Source organism: Cricetulus griseus, chromosome 2 (genome assembly GCF_003668045.3).
Source record: "Cricetulus griseus strain 17A/GY chromosome 2, alternate assembly CriGri-PICRH-1.0, whole genome shotgun sequence".
NCBI classification, from domain to species: Eukaryota; Metazoa; Chordata; class Mammalia; order Rodentia; family Cricetidae; genus Cricetulus; species Cricetulus griseus.
In genome coordinates, this window is record NC_048595.1 from 455,895,353 (window position 1) to 455,912,004 (window position 16,652).

General features: G+C 42.8%; 1 protein-coding gene and 1 long non-coding RNA gene across 6 annotated transcripts in view; one reads left to right on the forward strand and one right to left on the reverse strand.

Annotated features, from left to right (window-relative positions):
• Positions 1 to 16,652, reverse strand: part of Ptprm (protein tyrosine phosphatase receptor type M) — a 677,957-nt gene that overhangs the window by 335,285 nt on the left and 326,020 nt on the right. The window lies entirely within an intron of this gene.
• Positions 6,129 to 15,920, forward strand: LOC118238443. Of its 2 annotated transcripts, none has more exons than XR_004768776.1 (3): positions 6,129 to 8,181; positions 12,006 to 12,204; positions 14,643 to 15,920. It is a non-coding gene; the product is annotated as an uncharacterized LOC118238443 (long non-coding RNA). The 2 variants fall into 2 exon arrangements; XR_004768777.1 differs by lacking the exon at positions 14,643 to 15,920 and adding an exon at positions 13,101 to 13,973.

The following is a 16,652-nucleotide window of genomic DNA, read 5'->3' on the forward strand; positions in this document are numbered from 1 at the left end:
AACTACCATGTGCAAGTTGATTTTAATGACATACGCATGCCCCTTTATAAACATACTTATTAATAGTTTGCTTCTTTGTGGAATTTTGTCTCAATATAGCATGTATTGTCAGCTCTCTGGAAGTTTAAGCTTCCAAAATCCATGATTGTGGTGGTCGTAGGTATCAGTCTGACTGGACCACTGAGTGCCTAGATATTGAGCGAAACCTTACCACAGGTGTTGTAGAAGCCACACCCACCTGAATTAGTGATGGAGTGAATTAGGTTATGATCTTCTTCCTAAGGTGGAGCGGCCTTGTCCTCACCACAGGAAGACTGGGGCAGAGCAGGTACAGGAGCCTTGCACAGCTCCAGGAACTGACCTGGAGGTGAGCTGGAGCTGAGATGTGTCTCTGGCCTTTGGGCTTGAAAGAAAAGTCAGCTCCTGCTTTCCGGCCTTAGTATGGGATTGATGCTGCTAGCTCTTATCGATGCCTAGCTAGACATGCCTAGTTGTTTAGATCCTCTATCATGTCAGCTGATTCCCGGTAACAGATCTCTAAGAGGCCCTTCCGTGATGGCACCATTGCTTCTGTTTCTTAACATCGAAAGAGAAGAGCTGTTTCTTGAACCTTCTCTATTCATCCTTGCCTACAGAAAGAGCCTGAGAATTAACACAGGGCATCGACTCGCTGTCTTCTAAGCTAGCTGACATCTATTTCATTCATATAACCTCCTTGCTGACAACCACACCAAGCCCCCACTCAGCTGAGAGAAGGTTACACTTTCTTTCTGAAACCCATCTCAAGCTACACTTTCTCCTGGTAATCCCCCATCCCATGCAACCTGCACTGACAACTGACACTATTGTCTACACCGTGTCCTCAGCACTTGTAAAACTGTGCTTCGAATGCATCCTGTTCCTCCTTTGGATTACAGACTCACAGGGGACTCTACTCCCTGTGCTCATGGAACTTGTCACTCTTCCCATCAGCATCTAGTGATCAGGAGGCTATGGATGTTCACAGCTGCCTGTCACTGTGACATTGGATTTCTGATTGTCATTTAACCACAGAATGAGAAGGAAGCTCTCACAACCTTCAAGAAGCACTGGGGTGAAACATCGGTGCTTCACCTCATCGTTTTAGAAACGCAGGCTGGAAAGCCTGCTCCACTGGAACATCTATTGGCTCCCGAGAAGAGCCACTCCCAAACTCCAGAGGCTAAGGAAGGGCAAGTTACTGCACAGCCAGCCTTGTCTACACTGTCAAACTGTGTCTGGAGACAACAAAAATAGAAAGCAAAGAAACTTCCCCTTGCTTCCTCACCTAATAAAGTAAATAACTTAGGCTAATGGTTCGAAAACCAAATCAGGGCTGGAGAGATGACTTAGCAGTTAACAGTACCTGCTGCTGTTGCAGAGGACCGGGGTTCAGCTCCCAGCACCCACATGGTGGCTTATAACTGTCTGTAACTCCAGTGGCATCTAATGCCCTCTGCTGGCCTCTGCAAGTACCAGGCATACATACACACATGATGCCCATATATACATGCAGGCAAAACACTTAGACACACAAAATAAAAATAAGTACATCTCCAAAACCCAAATGATACTTTTGTTTCACAAGACCATATACAGAATGCCCCCAGAGCACCTACTATAGCTGTCCCACGAAGGAACTGAGTCACAAGAATGCAGTCCCTTGTCTATTCACCAGGGAAAAGAACTGAGGAAAACCCTTAGCAGATTTAAGCTTCTCTCAAAGAATTAGGAATTCTTCCTCCTAGGCCCAGGCATAGCTAGGTTAGAACCTTTGCATGGTGTGTCCACAGTGTGGATTCTACTGTTATGATTTAAAAATGAGTAGCTTTCTTTTTTATTTCAATAATAGATCTCTCCTCTAGATGGTCCTTTTAAAAGCTTTGACTATCTATAATATATTGTTAGAAAAATACTCAAAAGTGGGGCTGTTAATCTCGATAGACTCTGAGCCCCTTTGCTTAGTTACTGATGTATCTCACAATAGGTTCAATCCCTACACAATACCTGGAAGCTATGGGCTTCCTACATACACCACTCAAGCTATAAACCTTACAACATTAACGGCTCAGCTTGTGCCAGGAACCAAAAATTACATGGACCATGAGCGAAACCTTTTGCGTCAAGCAATTGCATAAGAGAACAAGCTAGGTCAGTAGCTAACATCTTAAAACTTTACAAGTAAACTATGCTAACGATGCTCTACTGGAGTTTCTAGATTAGGTCACATCTGAAAAATATAAATCTGCTTAACACAGCTTGTTATTATCTTTCAAAAAATTGCTTGCTGCAAGGAGGCTAATGAAGTTAGATGCTGGGCTCTGACTGGATGGGACTCCCTAGCCAGCAAACACATCTGTTTTGCTTTAGTGATGCCTGTGAGGGTTGCCTTCCATTGGTTTTTCTTCCTTTCCTGTACTCCCTCCTCCCTCTTTACTTCCCAGTCTTGAGCCATTTTCCAGTTACAAAGAACAGTAATTTCATCCCATTACCATTAAAGTCACCGTAATCCTCAATCGGTGAAAAGTGCCGGGCACCCCCTAATTTACACCATCCCACACTTGCAGCCTGGTTACCACCAGGCAGTGTTTACATTTAACAGTGGGTGGGGGTGGTTTCTCAAAGGGGCTTGTGTTTTCCCCTTTAATTTCTACAGTGCTTAAAAAATGTCCCTCCTGGAGGTCAGGGCATAGACTAAAAAACAAATTAGGAGCGTCAAACATGGTTTCTTCTTTCTCAGAGCACACGGACACAAACCAGAAGGATCTGAATTTACAGACTCCACAAATTACACTCAGTTATACTGGGTCAGTGAGCTTCAAGCAAACCAGGGGCTTCTTCAGACCCATTTCACAAAGCCTCCACCTGCTACAACGGCCCAGTAAGAAACCACACCAATGCTGGCAGCCTGTGAAATTCAGCACTTCTGACTCCTGCTTCCTATCAGCCTCCTGCCCACCTCAGGCTATTCAGTCACGTATACACAGGATGCAGGGATGCCCCTGCAAAGAGTATGTTCTTAGGGAGGAAAGAACCTTAAAAAGGTGGTGGAGGTGATTGGGCAGCTGTCTACCTGTGAGTGCTGTCCTCATCCCCTACGAGCCGATGGTGAGTTGGTTTGCCCCAAGAATCAGGGCTGTTCACCTCTCCTATCCTTAAGCACAGAAGTCTTCATGTGTGCAAATTACCCAGTTCAGGTTTTATGTATTTTTTAACTGACTTATTTATTTTTACTTTAGTACACTGGCGTTATGCCTGCGTGTATCTTTGTGTGAGGGTGTCAGATCCCTTGGAGCTGGAGTTACAGACAGCTGTGAGCTTCCATGTGGGTGCTGGGAATTGAACCCAGGTTCTCTGGAAGAGCAGCCAGTGCTCCTAACCACTGAGTCGTCTCTCCAGCCCCCAGTTCAGGTTTTAACCTCACATTAAAATATTTTGGCAGCACACTGAATGATTTACATTTAATAGTTTTTCTTATTTTGGTTAAAGGCTTTCATGTTGCTCATGCTGGCCTTGACTTGATACACAGGTGAAAATGACCTTGAATTCCTGTTCCTCCAGCAGCTACCTCTGGGATTACAGGTATGTGCTATACCCCTCTTGGCTAATTTCTTATTATTAATCTTTATATAGTTGCTATTCAATATTGATGAGTTATGCTTCTATAGATTCAATCGACTCTGCATGGGAAAGATATTGAGAAAGTTTACATCTCTATAGAACATTTACAGACTTTCATCACTATTCCATGTACAGTTCAAAGTGTGAACTACATATATGATGCTTGCCTTCTGTGTGTATAAATTTAAACTATACAGCATTGATGTAAGCAGGGTGACATTCTGTCATAACTACTTGATCATCCAGGATTTTGGAAACTGAGAGGTAAGGTAACTAATGGTTGACTATAAGTATCTATCACTCCCCTAAAATCCCATCATAGTAAAATTTTCCATTTACTGTATAGAAATCTGTTTGTGGCAGTAACCAAATAAGTTCTTAGACCCCACTTGTTAGGAGAAAATAACCTTAGCAATCTGGCTGTAATCAAAGGGAACTGAACAGGGAACCATGCTTAGTATACACGTATGTGCATATGTGCACACATATACACACGTGTGCACACACACAGTTCTTCATGCTGCAGAACACAAAAGCATTGATACACTTTGAATGACTGCCAATGTGAGAGCAAGTACGGAGGCTCCTTATTTGGGCGAGTTAGATGTGGGAAAACCCCTTCTATAAAGAAATAGTGGTTCGGAGACCGGCCTGAGGAGGTGAGGTGGAGACAGTAAAACAACTGGAGGACAGCTTTGAGATGCAGGGCACTACAGAAAACTCACAGAGCAGGAGCAAAAGTGTTTTAATGCCACAGTGAAAATGCTGACTAGCAAATGTTGAGTGGATGCAGAGGAGAAAACATTACCAAGAGGAGAGGCTGTCGGGTGTTCTGTGACTGGCATAGGTGAGGGGGAGCCTGTGACTTAGACAGGAGATGCACAGGTGTCATTGTGTCTAGTGTCTCACATTCAGTTGTGGAGATTAATTGGTGTGAAGAAATTATTATGACATCAATTACAAAAGAGACCTTTGCTGACGTGAACGGAACAGGGACTCTCAGATGAAGGCAATGATAGCAGATGAAGAGGCTGGACGCAGGCTGAACCGGCAATCCCAGCCCGCTTTGGTGAGATTCTGCCGATTGAAGGAGGGTGCTGCCTGTTAATTTTGCTTCAAAGTAGGGTAAGAAACACCCATCAATAGTGCTTTCTCAGGCTCAAGTTATAATAATGATAATAATAATAATAATAATAATAATAATAAATAATCACCCAAACCTAGTTAGCCTCACGTCACTTAGACCTAACAAATAATAATTAAGATAATAATTACAGTAAAAATAATATATTCACAGAATGGACAAAGTACGTGTAATTCCTAAGTGATGCAGCATGTTCTATGACCTTGGGCAGTTACTCTGGGCATGCAGTTCCCCATGCTCATGTGGGGTTGGTCCATAACATGACTTGGCATGTTGCCTGTGTTGGTGGTGTTCCTCATATAGAAGAGATACACTAACTGTGTCCATGTTCACAATAGAATACAACCCAGCCACAAGAAGGAATGAAATCTCAACACAGGCTACAGTATCATGGGACCTTGTCAAGATCATGCCTACTGAAACAAGCCAGACACAGAGAGATGGATATTGCACATTTCCACGTAGGTACCAAGTATAACCAAGCTGTAGGGGCGTTAAGAAGGAGGCTTCTGGGGCCTGGGGAAGGGGAAATCGAGGGTCAGCACTCAGTGAGCACACCATCAAGGTTGAGAAGGATGAAAGTGCAAGTTTCCCCAGTATAAATGGGTGACTGTCCCATAACACCGGGAGTGAAGTTTATGTCCTGAATTTTACATTTAGAAGTTACTACAGTGAGTGCCATTCATTTCTTTACATCAGCACCAGAAAGTGCTTATTCACTTTATTTAAGGCATAACTAATGAGTAAATTATGTTTACCTCAGATCACTGAAAGTGTGTCTAAACCATTTTAATCTTCAAGCCCATGTGTGTTTTTAATGGCATCAGTGACAAATGCAGCTTATTAAAGTGTTAAAGCTGATAATGAGAGTGATCAAGCATTCATGTTGGCTCTGAAAGGCAGGTTCTTTAGGCTAGGGAGATGACTCAGTGAGTAAGGTTCTCGCTGTGCAAGTGTGAGACCCTGAGTTTGAATCTCCAGACCACAGGGAAAGCCAGTGTCATGGGGAATGTACTTCTTTGTATGTTTATCTGATTGTTGAATAAAATACTGTTAGGCCAATGGCAAGCAAGGACTAGGAGTCAAAGAGGATTCTGGGAAATGTAGTAGAGAAGGGATGATCCAGGCAGGAAATGACATGGCAAGGAGACTCGTATCTAAGGGAGGAAACAGGAAGTATGCCCTCTTTCCCCTCTGCTCCTGCGGCACAATGTGATTCACCGGCAAGGAGGGACACCATTAAGGCGTCCCCTAAGATAAGTCTTATAACATATATAGATTTATGATAATTAAGACTGAGCTAACAGATGAGAATCCTAGTCATTGGCCAAGCAGCTTTGAACCTAATACAAGTTTCTGTGTATTCATTTGGGCCCTAACTCGGGCAGGCAGCTGGCTTAAAGCTCACACGTGGTGGTGGGGCTCAGGCGGCTTTTAGTAGAAAGATTTATCGTAACACCAGTGTGATAGTGTAGGCACTGGATCACTGTACCCATGTGGTAAACAAGGTAGAGACAAGGCAATCTCTGGCTCATGTGCCCCACTAGCCATGTGTACACACACACACACACACACACACACACACACACACACACACACACCATTATCTTTATTGCTATTGTTTGAAAATTAGTGACATTCATGTGAATAGTTTGTCCACATAATTTACATATGTTTTCAAAACTATCATCAAAACATACTCTATGTCAATTTCAACATCAGCTCAACTGTGCTCTTAAGTCCTATACTCTCCAACTCTGCCATGTTCCCTCCCTGAGATCCTGGACTCAGGAGAAAAAAAGGTGACCAAGCATGACTAACCTCTCCCCTAACCCACACATTTATCACATATTAAATTATCTGAAGTTATAGCACTGTGGAATATTAGTATAAGACGTGTTGCATTTGTTTAGGTTGTGGGGCATTTGTTTAATGATGCTAAGATTTGTTGCCTTCTTTTATGTTGCATTTGTTTAGGTTGTGGGACATTTGTTTAATGATGCTAAGATTTGTTGCCTTCTTTAATGTAGCATTTGTTTAACTCTGTGAAGCTGTGTTACTTTGCCTGCCTCAAACAGCTGACTGGTCCAATAAGCTGAATGGCCAATGGCTAGGCAGGAGAGGGACTGGCGGGGCTGCCAAGGAGAGAGAGTAAATAGTAGGAGTAAAAGAGAAGAGGGGGAGTCAGAAAAGGAGGAGAGGAGGATGCCAGGGGCCAGCCACACAGCAACACAGCCAACCATGGAGCAAGAAAGAAAGTAAGATGTATAGAATAAAGAAAGGTAAAAGCCCTGAGGCAAAAGGTAGATGGGATAATTTAAGAAACATTGTCTAGAAACAAGCCAAGCTAAGGCTGGGATTTCATTAGTAAAAATAAGTCTCTGGGTATTTATTTGGAAGCAAAGAGCAAAGAGTTATAAAACAACAACAACATTTTGGTGCTCAATGTGGGGCCATATTTCAATGTAGAATATGAGAAAACTGAAAATAAAAAAAAAATATGGCTCTTTTAAGAAGTTCTGGGTCACAGCAAAGCACTTAAACAGCCCTTTTTCATGCAAAATAGAAACAAAAAAACTAAGTAAAAATCACCTGCCATAGTGCAGGGCCCTGGCATTCCAGAACTGGGGGGAGTTGAATGCAGTTCTCGGTCCAATATACCTCTGACCACGTGCATGAGCTTTAGGCTGGGCTTTCACAACCAGACAAGTGGATGGAGCTAGCCACCAAAGCTGCAGAAGAGGTCTTGGCATAATCGCTTAAAGGCTCATGTGGTCCAAAAGGCTAAAAGATAGCAGTATAAGAGGTCGGGATGGAAAGACCTCTAAACAAGTTATAGTGTGTTTAACAATGTACATGGTCTTAAGAAAAGAGGAAGGGTATAGACAGCTATAAAAATAGTTTAAAAATAATAAAGTCTTTAAAGAGAGAGTAAAATAATATAAAAGAAAAAAATCCATGTAAGATGGGAAATACTCTGGGAGTCTGGATCTTGTATGTTATTGTGTTGATTTTGAATGTTTTTGATTGCTGATAAGCAAATGACAGCTGTTGAGAGACATGGGATTGAAAGAGCAGCAGCTGAAATAAGCCAGCCTAGACATTTTAAGAATGCCTTAACTTTCAATGGAACTCAAAAATTTCATTGCTTTGGAGAAGAGGTTTTGCTTTTAATTCCACAGGAAATGAGAGGATTCCTTCAAGGTTGAAATGGATGAGGTTTGACTCGGGGAGACCTCCTGAATCTTGACAGATGATATATATCAACAAATATTACAGCTGGTCTTCCGAGGACTCGGCCATTACCTCAATTTTCTAGGAACTTCTAAAGATGCCTTTGCCTACAGACAAGAGGAAGCAATCTAGAGAAAACAATGCCAACATTCCCAAGTGTTGGGGTATGGGTGTTTTTGGTTATTTTGTGGGTTATGGATGTTTGTTATCATTTAGGGAAATATAGGAACATAGGATAAAAAGGCAACTATTAATCTCAGATATTTTGCATTGTCATGAATTTTGGTAACTGATGCAAATTTAATGTTATTTTTCTTAAACTGTACATATGTTACATATGTTCTACTCTTATTTGGGATATTGTGCTTATGCAGCTCATTAAAAATGCAACATATAATTAAGAAATGAACCTAGTAGTTAATCTATAATAATTAAACTTGTAGTCACATTAGGTGTGTTTTCCAGGTTAAATAGGTATACGTTAGACAGATGATTTTCAAACACTTCAAAGACCTACAGAATATGGCATTTAAGATGCTTAGTAACCTAAAGTTTTTCATGACAATGAGACACATCTGCTCCTGGCAGCACCAATTTATTTCAGAGAAGACAATGGGTATGGAAGAAACTCCTTATGGAGTTTGCTTTCAATATGACAAGACTAGCTATTTGGGCAAGAAACTGTTCTTACCTTGACTGCCCTCAGTATGCTGTACAGACTGGACAATCAGGACACAAAGGAAAAAGGATGTTGAACTTTGCCAAGACAAAGCAGGAGAGTCCTTTGAATTTCCTACATCACTGAAAAGTCTGCCAGGTACTCTAAGCCTGTAGGCCAAAGATGGATGCCCCAATCTTGCTGAGGAACTTTGAGCAACTCTCCAGGCAGCCAGATTTTTCTGTTGCTAGGTGATATTAAATCCTTCTGGAGTCTTTGATGGAGTTTAAGATTAAATAATTAGCATTATAGTTTTCCTTAGTTATGCTAGAAAGCAAAATAGGCATAAAACTTTGGTATCACTATGATATCGTAGTCTTTTCTCTGAATTTGCTAAATACAAATGGACTGAATATTGCCTGTAATTCTTACTTGATAACTGTTTTTTGTTGTATATAGTTTAAAACCTTTCATTTATGTTTAGACAAAAGGGGGAAGCGCTGTGGAATATTAGTTTAAGATGTGTTACCTTTGCTTATGCTTTGGAATACTTGTTTGGTGGTGCTAACATGTGTTGCATTCTTTTATGTTGCATTTGTTTAACTCTACGAAGCTGTAGAGTTACTTTGCCTGCCTAAAACACCCAATTGGTTTAATCAAGAGCTGAATGGCCAATAGCTAGGCAGGAGAGGGATGGGCGGAGCTGCCATGCAGAGAGAATAAGTAGAAGGAGAAAAAGAGAAGAGGGGGAGTGAGAAAAGGAGGAGAGGAAGATGCCAGGGGCCAGCCTCACAGCCAGCATGGAGTCAGAAGGAAAAAAAGATATAGAATAAAGTAAGGCAAAAGACCAGAGGTAGATGGGGATAATTTAAGTTAAGAAAAGTTATCTAGAAACAAGTCAAGCTAAGGCAGGGAATTTACAAATAAGAATAGGTCTCTATTTATTTGGGAGTTGGGTGGCAGGCCCCCGAAGAGCAAAGAATTTAAAAAAAAACAAAACAACTGACATTACAGCTTGTTTCGTATTGTATTTATTTTTAAAAGTTTGTTTTTATTTTATGCATATTACTATTTTCCTGCATGCAATACACTGTGTATGTGCTTGGTGCCCACACGAGGCCAGAAGAGGTCACCCGATTGTCTGGAACAGGATTTATGGATGTTGTGAGCTACTATGTGCATGCTGGGAACCAGATTCAGGGCTTCTCAAAAGCAGCCACCTCTGAAGCCCCTTACTAATAACTGTAAATCAATCAGACACTTAGTATCTTCTGCTGCTGTTTTGTTTTGTTTTGTTTTGTTTTTCCATTAGCTTCACCATCAGCCACTAGCTCACATACGGCAGGGCCACTTCCCTCTGAATACAAAAACAATCCTCATAAAACTATATTTTAAAACAATTGAACAACTAAGGTAAACATTTAAACAGACTGTCCTAGCTCAGGCTGCTTCAACCTTATCATTTTTGTATTTAACCTTACTCTGGTACAAAATTTAACTGTTTTCATATATATTTAATGACTTCAAAAGCATTCGATACTTTATTAAGAAATGGGCTTTGTGTGGGGAGATTCTTCCTGACTGTTGGCTAATGCAGGTGGTGAGCGTGCTAAGGTAGGGAAGGTTCAACCACGGTGTTCTTAGGGTAAGTGTCCCCGCTGCCTGGTTGGCTTGGGATATTTTCAGCCAAATTTACAGCTTTATTAGGAAATAACTTCATCACAAGTCAAGGAGCATCTGTGTCTGTTTCTCAAGAGGCATACAGTGGAGAGCAGGGAGTCAAGTGGGTTTTTGGAGTACAGTTGCCGAGAGACTGTGTTTCAGGCACAATGCCATTCAGTGACTGCCATTGGGTTGCCTTGGGTTGCCATAACAATGGGCTACAGGGTGTGGCTCACACAACAGAAGGTTCTTTTCTTACAGGCATGGACGGTGGGAATCTACCACCAAAGGATGGTCGGGGCAGGGTGTTTCCTGATGCCCTTCCCCTGGTTTGCACGTTGCTGTGTCTGTGCATGTCCCAACCTCACCTTCCTCTAAGGGTTTGGTCCTTTCAATCATAAGGATACTGGGACCTTTGCTGCTGGACTTTTCTTGTCCCACCTGCTCCTGCTGCTACTTCAGCCCCAAATTAACACACAGATGACATATTAATTATTAAACCATTGGCCGCTGGCTAGGGCTTCTTATTGGCTAGCTCTATCTTAATTATTAACCCATAACTACTAATCTACATATTTCTACATGGCCTTATCTTACCAGAGAATGTCTGTGCATCCTGTCTTCCTGGTCTCTACATGGAGTCTCCTCGCATGCCCTCTGCCTCTCTTCCCAGTGTTACCCTCGTCTCCTAGCCCCACCTATCTTCCTGCTTTTATTGGCTAAACAGTCTTTTATCCATATAAGATAAACATATAAGAGAAACATATACACAGAAGGATAGCCCCCATCAGACCTTTCAACTTAATTATCCTTTTATAGACTCTGCAATGCAGTCACAATGTGAGGTAGCACAGTTATGACATCCACACCTGATTTTGAAGGCACCCAACCAGAACACTCCCGTAAAGGACAGAGTATAGGGACACTGCCTGCTGCTTCATTTGTACCAGCTCAGTTTGTAACCTCTCCATGCAGCTGCCCCCTGATTCTGAGGCACCATAGCCCAGCCACTGCTTCTGGGCCCTAACAAGCACCACACCTGCAGTGGATGGCACAGGCTGAATTATCAGATACTTAGTATCTTCTGCTGCTGTTTTGTTACATAGGCCTACTGCTCCAGAGTATGCAGATACAAGCTTTGACCACCAGCACAGCAATGCTGGCTCTCTGGCACAGTGCGGCTGGGTGCACTGTCCAGTGACAGGTGCCAATCACAGATTTGAATGAGGTTCATTGTGCTGCTGGAAAAGCAGACTGGGGGCACAGGCTAGGAAATGTTCCTAGGTGACCAGGTACATAAAAGTACGGACTCTGCTTTTCTCTTTCCTGAGAAAATGAAACACATTTCAAAACCCTCTGGAAGGCTTTGATTTCGGTGTGTGTTAGGCTGAGCTAAGTGGCTTTAAACTCCGCTCCGCCGCTCCAACGGTGCTGAGGACTTCAGCTGCAGGGATCTGTGACTCACATTCATTGGGAATTCTGATAAGCTCTGCAGACGTCTTTAAAATGTTTTTAGTCTATCTGTGTGAGCACCGGCCCTGCGGCAGCTCTCCTTTTATCTTCCAGCTTCAAAGTTAATTTTGAAATGAAGGTTTGCTTTGCTACAGAATTCTGAAAGTTTGATACTGTCAGGGACAATGGGTTGACGTTTGTGGAAATGCATTTCAGACTCTGGAAGAACTTGCATTTGCAAGACACATCCTCCCCCTTGGCAGGAGGCTGGGAACCTGAAAGAAGACATTGCGTTCACTCTGCTCACGAGATCCTGGCTTGCTCCTACTCAGGGACACACCAGCAAGTCAAGCCTTTGATTATTAATCACCAAGGCCAGTTTTCCAAGGACTTTACATAGCTGTGTCAATCTGAGGTGAGTATCTCCTTTGTGGCAACAGAAAGAACCCAATTTGGCATCAGGCACATTAGGAAAGGAGTCTTGAGTTTTGGGTGGCAACTGAAGGTCACCTAACTTCTGGGGAAGGGAAGGTACTGTTATCTACCCCACCGCTGCCTGGTCAGCTTCCAAGGTGAAACGTTGCTTATCCTAAAATTGCTCTAAAGGCAATTCCGGCTGTGGAAAACGTTTTCAAAAATGAATCCTGAAACTATATTGGCATTTATATGAAAAGACAGTCTGTCCTTCGCCCATAGCACATTTATGATGTTTGAAATGCTAATCATAGCACTAAGACATAAACTTTTTAATAATTAAAGCTGAGATCTACCAGCATGTGACAAGGGCTGGGTACATTCACTTTTGGTGGAGTACAGAATAAGATGGACAGGTTCACGGGACCATAGTGCATTGCTTTTTAAAGGGGGAAAGGTATATGTTGGCGTGTCAAGAGTTGCATGGTATACTTCCTAAGTGTAGGGAGGGTTGACAGGAGGGAGTTCAACTACAGAGACCAGCAAACCGGCCACCTCAACAAGACTATGTAGCCTTTGATCTGGGAGGCACATTTAGACCTAAAAGTAAATCAGAGTCCTACTTAGTGATTTAAAATAAATGGTTATACATCCCCAAAGGACATAGCAAAAAGCAAACAAATGGATGCATAAGACAGGGTTATAACCTTTCAGAGACTCTTAGGACAGACACTGTCAATGGCCCTGCCAGATAAAATGCTCCATCACGTTGAATGTCCCTGTCTGCTTGTAGATCTGTGTTCTATACAATGAATAACCTCACTTGGTTTTGTGGATTTTATCTAGTTCTTGCTTGACACAAGATATTCTTTTTGTCCGGGCATGTTCCCAAATCAGTTCCAAATCAGGGCTGTGGACTTTCCTTCAGGACTAGGCAAAAAGCCTCATGTGTAGAGTCACAAGGTGAGGTGTCTCTGCAGAAAGACTCACTAAACATCGGACTGCTGTGGGATTTGGCAAGTCACTTCAATTATCCAGACTCTCACTTCCCAGTTATCAGAATAAGCTATAAAGACCTCCATTTTAGCCAGGTGTGGTGGTGCACACCTGTAATGCCAGCTCTCAGGAGGCTGAGGCATGGGAGTTACAAGCTGAATGCCAGTCTAGGTTATGTGGCAAGATTCTATGCCCAATAAACACAGACACAGACCCAATCTTGTTTATTCTACCTGAAACTGTGAAGGATCCAAGATGCTGGCCATCTTTCAAAGGTAACACATGAGCCTGTTATTTCCATGGTTTCTGGCCAAAGATGAGAGATGCCTGCACCTCACTGACACAGTTTTCAATCCTGACAGCACAGCAAAGGGTAGGATCTTCATCTTCCTATCTGCTCCTCTGACCCAATGACCCAAAGGAACGTCACTGAGACTTCCACATGGATTAGATGTATCAAGATCCTCTGTGCTACACCAGCCCAAAAATCACAGAAGAGGGCAAACTAGCTTGCCTTCTGCTCCAGAGGGAGCCACCATCTTGTCGCAGGCAGAATCAAAATTCTCTCGTGCTCCAGAGAGAGACACTGTTTAGTTCCCAAAACTGTTCACCATACAAACACCCCTAAAATCTTTCCTGCACTAAGGCCATTAGTGCCTGTCTTACTTAGGGTTACTATTCTATGAAGAGACACCATGACCATGGCAACTCCTATACAGAAAACCATTTAATTGGGATGGCTGGCTTTCAGTTTCAGAGGTTTAGTCCGTTACCATCATGACAAGAAGCATGGTGGTGTGCACACAGACATGGTGCTGGAGCTGAGAGCCCTACACCATGCCGCCACTGGAAGTCAACTGACTGTCACACCAAGTGAAGCTTGAGAAAAAGACCTCCCAGTTCGCCCCCACAGTGACACACTTCCTCCAACAAGACCACACCTCCTAAGAGTGCCACTCCCTCTGGGGAGCCATTTTCTTTCAAACCACCATGGTGTCTCTGATTGCAAGGTGTGTCCAAGAAAAACAAAAGAATCACAAGTATACAATAATTAACCAAGAATTGCAGCCTGTGTTCTTGCCATTCAGAAACCATAAATTTCCCGTTGTCCCTAGACTCATGATGGAAAGCACAGAGCGTGAGGAATGGGTTTCCACCTGGTCTCCCTGTCAATCACTCTTCATCCTCCAAGCTTCAAATTAGAGATAATCAAGTTTCTTCCCAGATCGAAGCTCTGATTCAGACAGTACTTAAGGAATGTGGACACATCGATGACAGGATCAGACAGAAATCTCAGCCCATTTTCTCAGTAGTCATTTGACTTTAGATACCGCCTTTAATTCAGGTCCCGGCACACTGGACATAGTCGGCTGCCTTCTCCAACATATCTTCCCTCCTCCCTGTCAAGGGTGGATCATTTTTCTTGCCTTTTTTTCCCATTAGTGCTGTCAGGATGGTTCTAAGGTCACAGCAGAAGACAGCAGAAGGCACACAGACTTTCCGGTGCTGGCCACACTGACCCCCTGCAGACTCCTCCAGCTCCAGCAGCCACTAACACTGGTGCCCTTGTCACAGGTGACGAACATATGCTCTGTGCTATCAGAAGCCACGTTCAGATCAGGGCGTGGTCTTGGTGGGGACCATTTTGGGAGTCGTCATCACTGTGCACACACACATGTCCACCCTTGAAGTTTCCCATGTAATCTCATGAATATCCTCTCTTTTCCTAACTTTCCCTCCCCACCCCCGAGTCCCCGGCTACCACACAAATTTGTATTGGTTCCTGTTTCCCACAGCATCAGCATAACCAGGTATCTTTCTCTTAGTCATGTGCATCTAAGTTTCCCATGTCCCCGTGGCTTGGGTGCCCATTTCTTCTGAGCACTGAACACGGCTGCTCCATCTGAAGGGACCACAGTTTCTTTATCCATCCACCTACCGAGAGGCATTCTTGCTGCTTCTAAATTGGGCAATTATGAATAAACCTGCTAGAAAGATCCATATGCAGGTTTTTACATGGACATCCTTCTTCAGGTCTTCTGGGTAAATAGCACACAGCATGCTTGCTGGGCTGTACAGTGAGAGCAGCCTGCCCTCCACAACGGCTACACCATTTTATCTTCTCATTGGCTCATGCTCAGGGACATGTTTCTGGTAGATAAAGATGAGCTCAAAATCCACTGCAGGGATTCTCAGCCAGCAACAGCAGCATCGCCCTAGAGCCTGTGAGTCCTGAGCATACCCTTTGCCTTTCTTATCTTGTCTCAAGTGTTAATGCTCAAGAAAGAACACTTTATGTTAAACACTCCTGGAAAACAGCAGTTGTTAGTTGTTATTACTATTAGCATTTAAAGGGCCTAAGTGACTGAAAGAAATTTTATTCTACACTCAGGAAAGTCAGGAAAGTCCCTCTGCTAAATATGAACAAAGCTTGTGTGCTCCCTAGGGCCACTCAGCACCATGAAAAAGACCAGGCCCTGTTTGCAGTGGAAGCCCATGAAACTCCATCCCTGGGCATACACTTGAGTCACTAAGTAAATCAGAGCCTATTGATATTATCCTTACTGATTAGCCATTTGAACTGAGTTATTAATTGCAGCTCAAACATCCTAATTCATTTGTAAAATCTCTGTCTATTCACTTTTGCTTGCTTTAAATCTACCTTGTCTCCCCAACAGTGTTAACTGAAACAGTGAATAAAATAAACCTCAGTTCCCTTCAGTTGTTTCTGTCAAGTGTTTGTCAGGGGGAGGAGGAGAGTGACTGACCCTGAGGGCCTGTGAGCTCAGCTGTGATGTCCCATCTGCTTTCCTGGGGGCTGATGAGGAGTTGGGGGACCCTGTACTCCCATCACTCAGCATCCAGAGGGAACAGGGATCATTCTCCTTGAATGATTCTGAGAAGAAAAGGAATCTCCCCTAGAAGTTCCCTCAGCCCCACAGTTCTGACAATTCCGTGAATTAAATGTTACTTAATTATTTTATAATCAATATAGTCAATTAAATGCTACAAGACTTAACATATTAAGTATAAAATGTAACCAAAAATGCCCAATGAAAACTTGGAAGAGATCGTCTAAGAATAGAAAGTAAAAAAAAATAACTATGGAAATCTCAAAAAACTTAATGACTCCATTGGAGGAATAACTGTCTCTCTGGTTATTGACACAAAGAAAATTAATATTTACTAGATGGTTCAGATTTTAGTGGTTGTTTACTAACACATCAACATATCTGAGCAACACTGAATAATATAATTGTCACATTTAACTACAGGAATCTTTCTCTGTTACGATGAGACACAAGGTCAAAGTTAAATGTCTGGGTGAGGTGACATACTTTTCAGAAAACTTCTCTTACATTCTAAGACTGGAACTTCTGCTAGTCCTCACAGGGCAGGTTAATAATGCACCCTGAGGTCACTTAACTTCAGACTGCTATCCTATTGTACTCC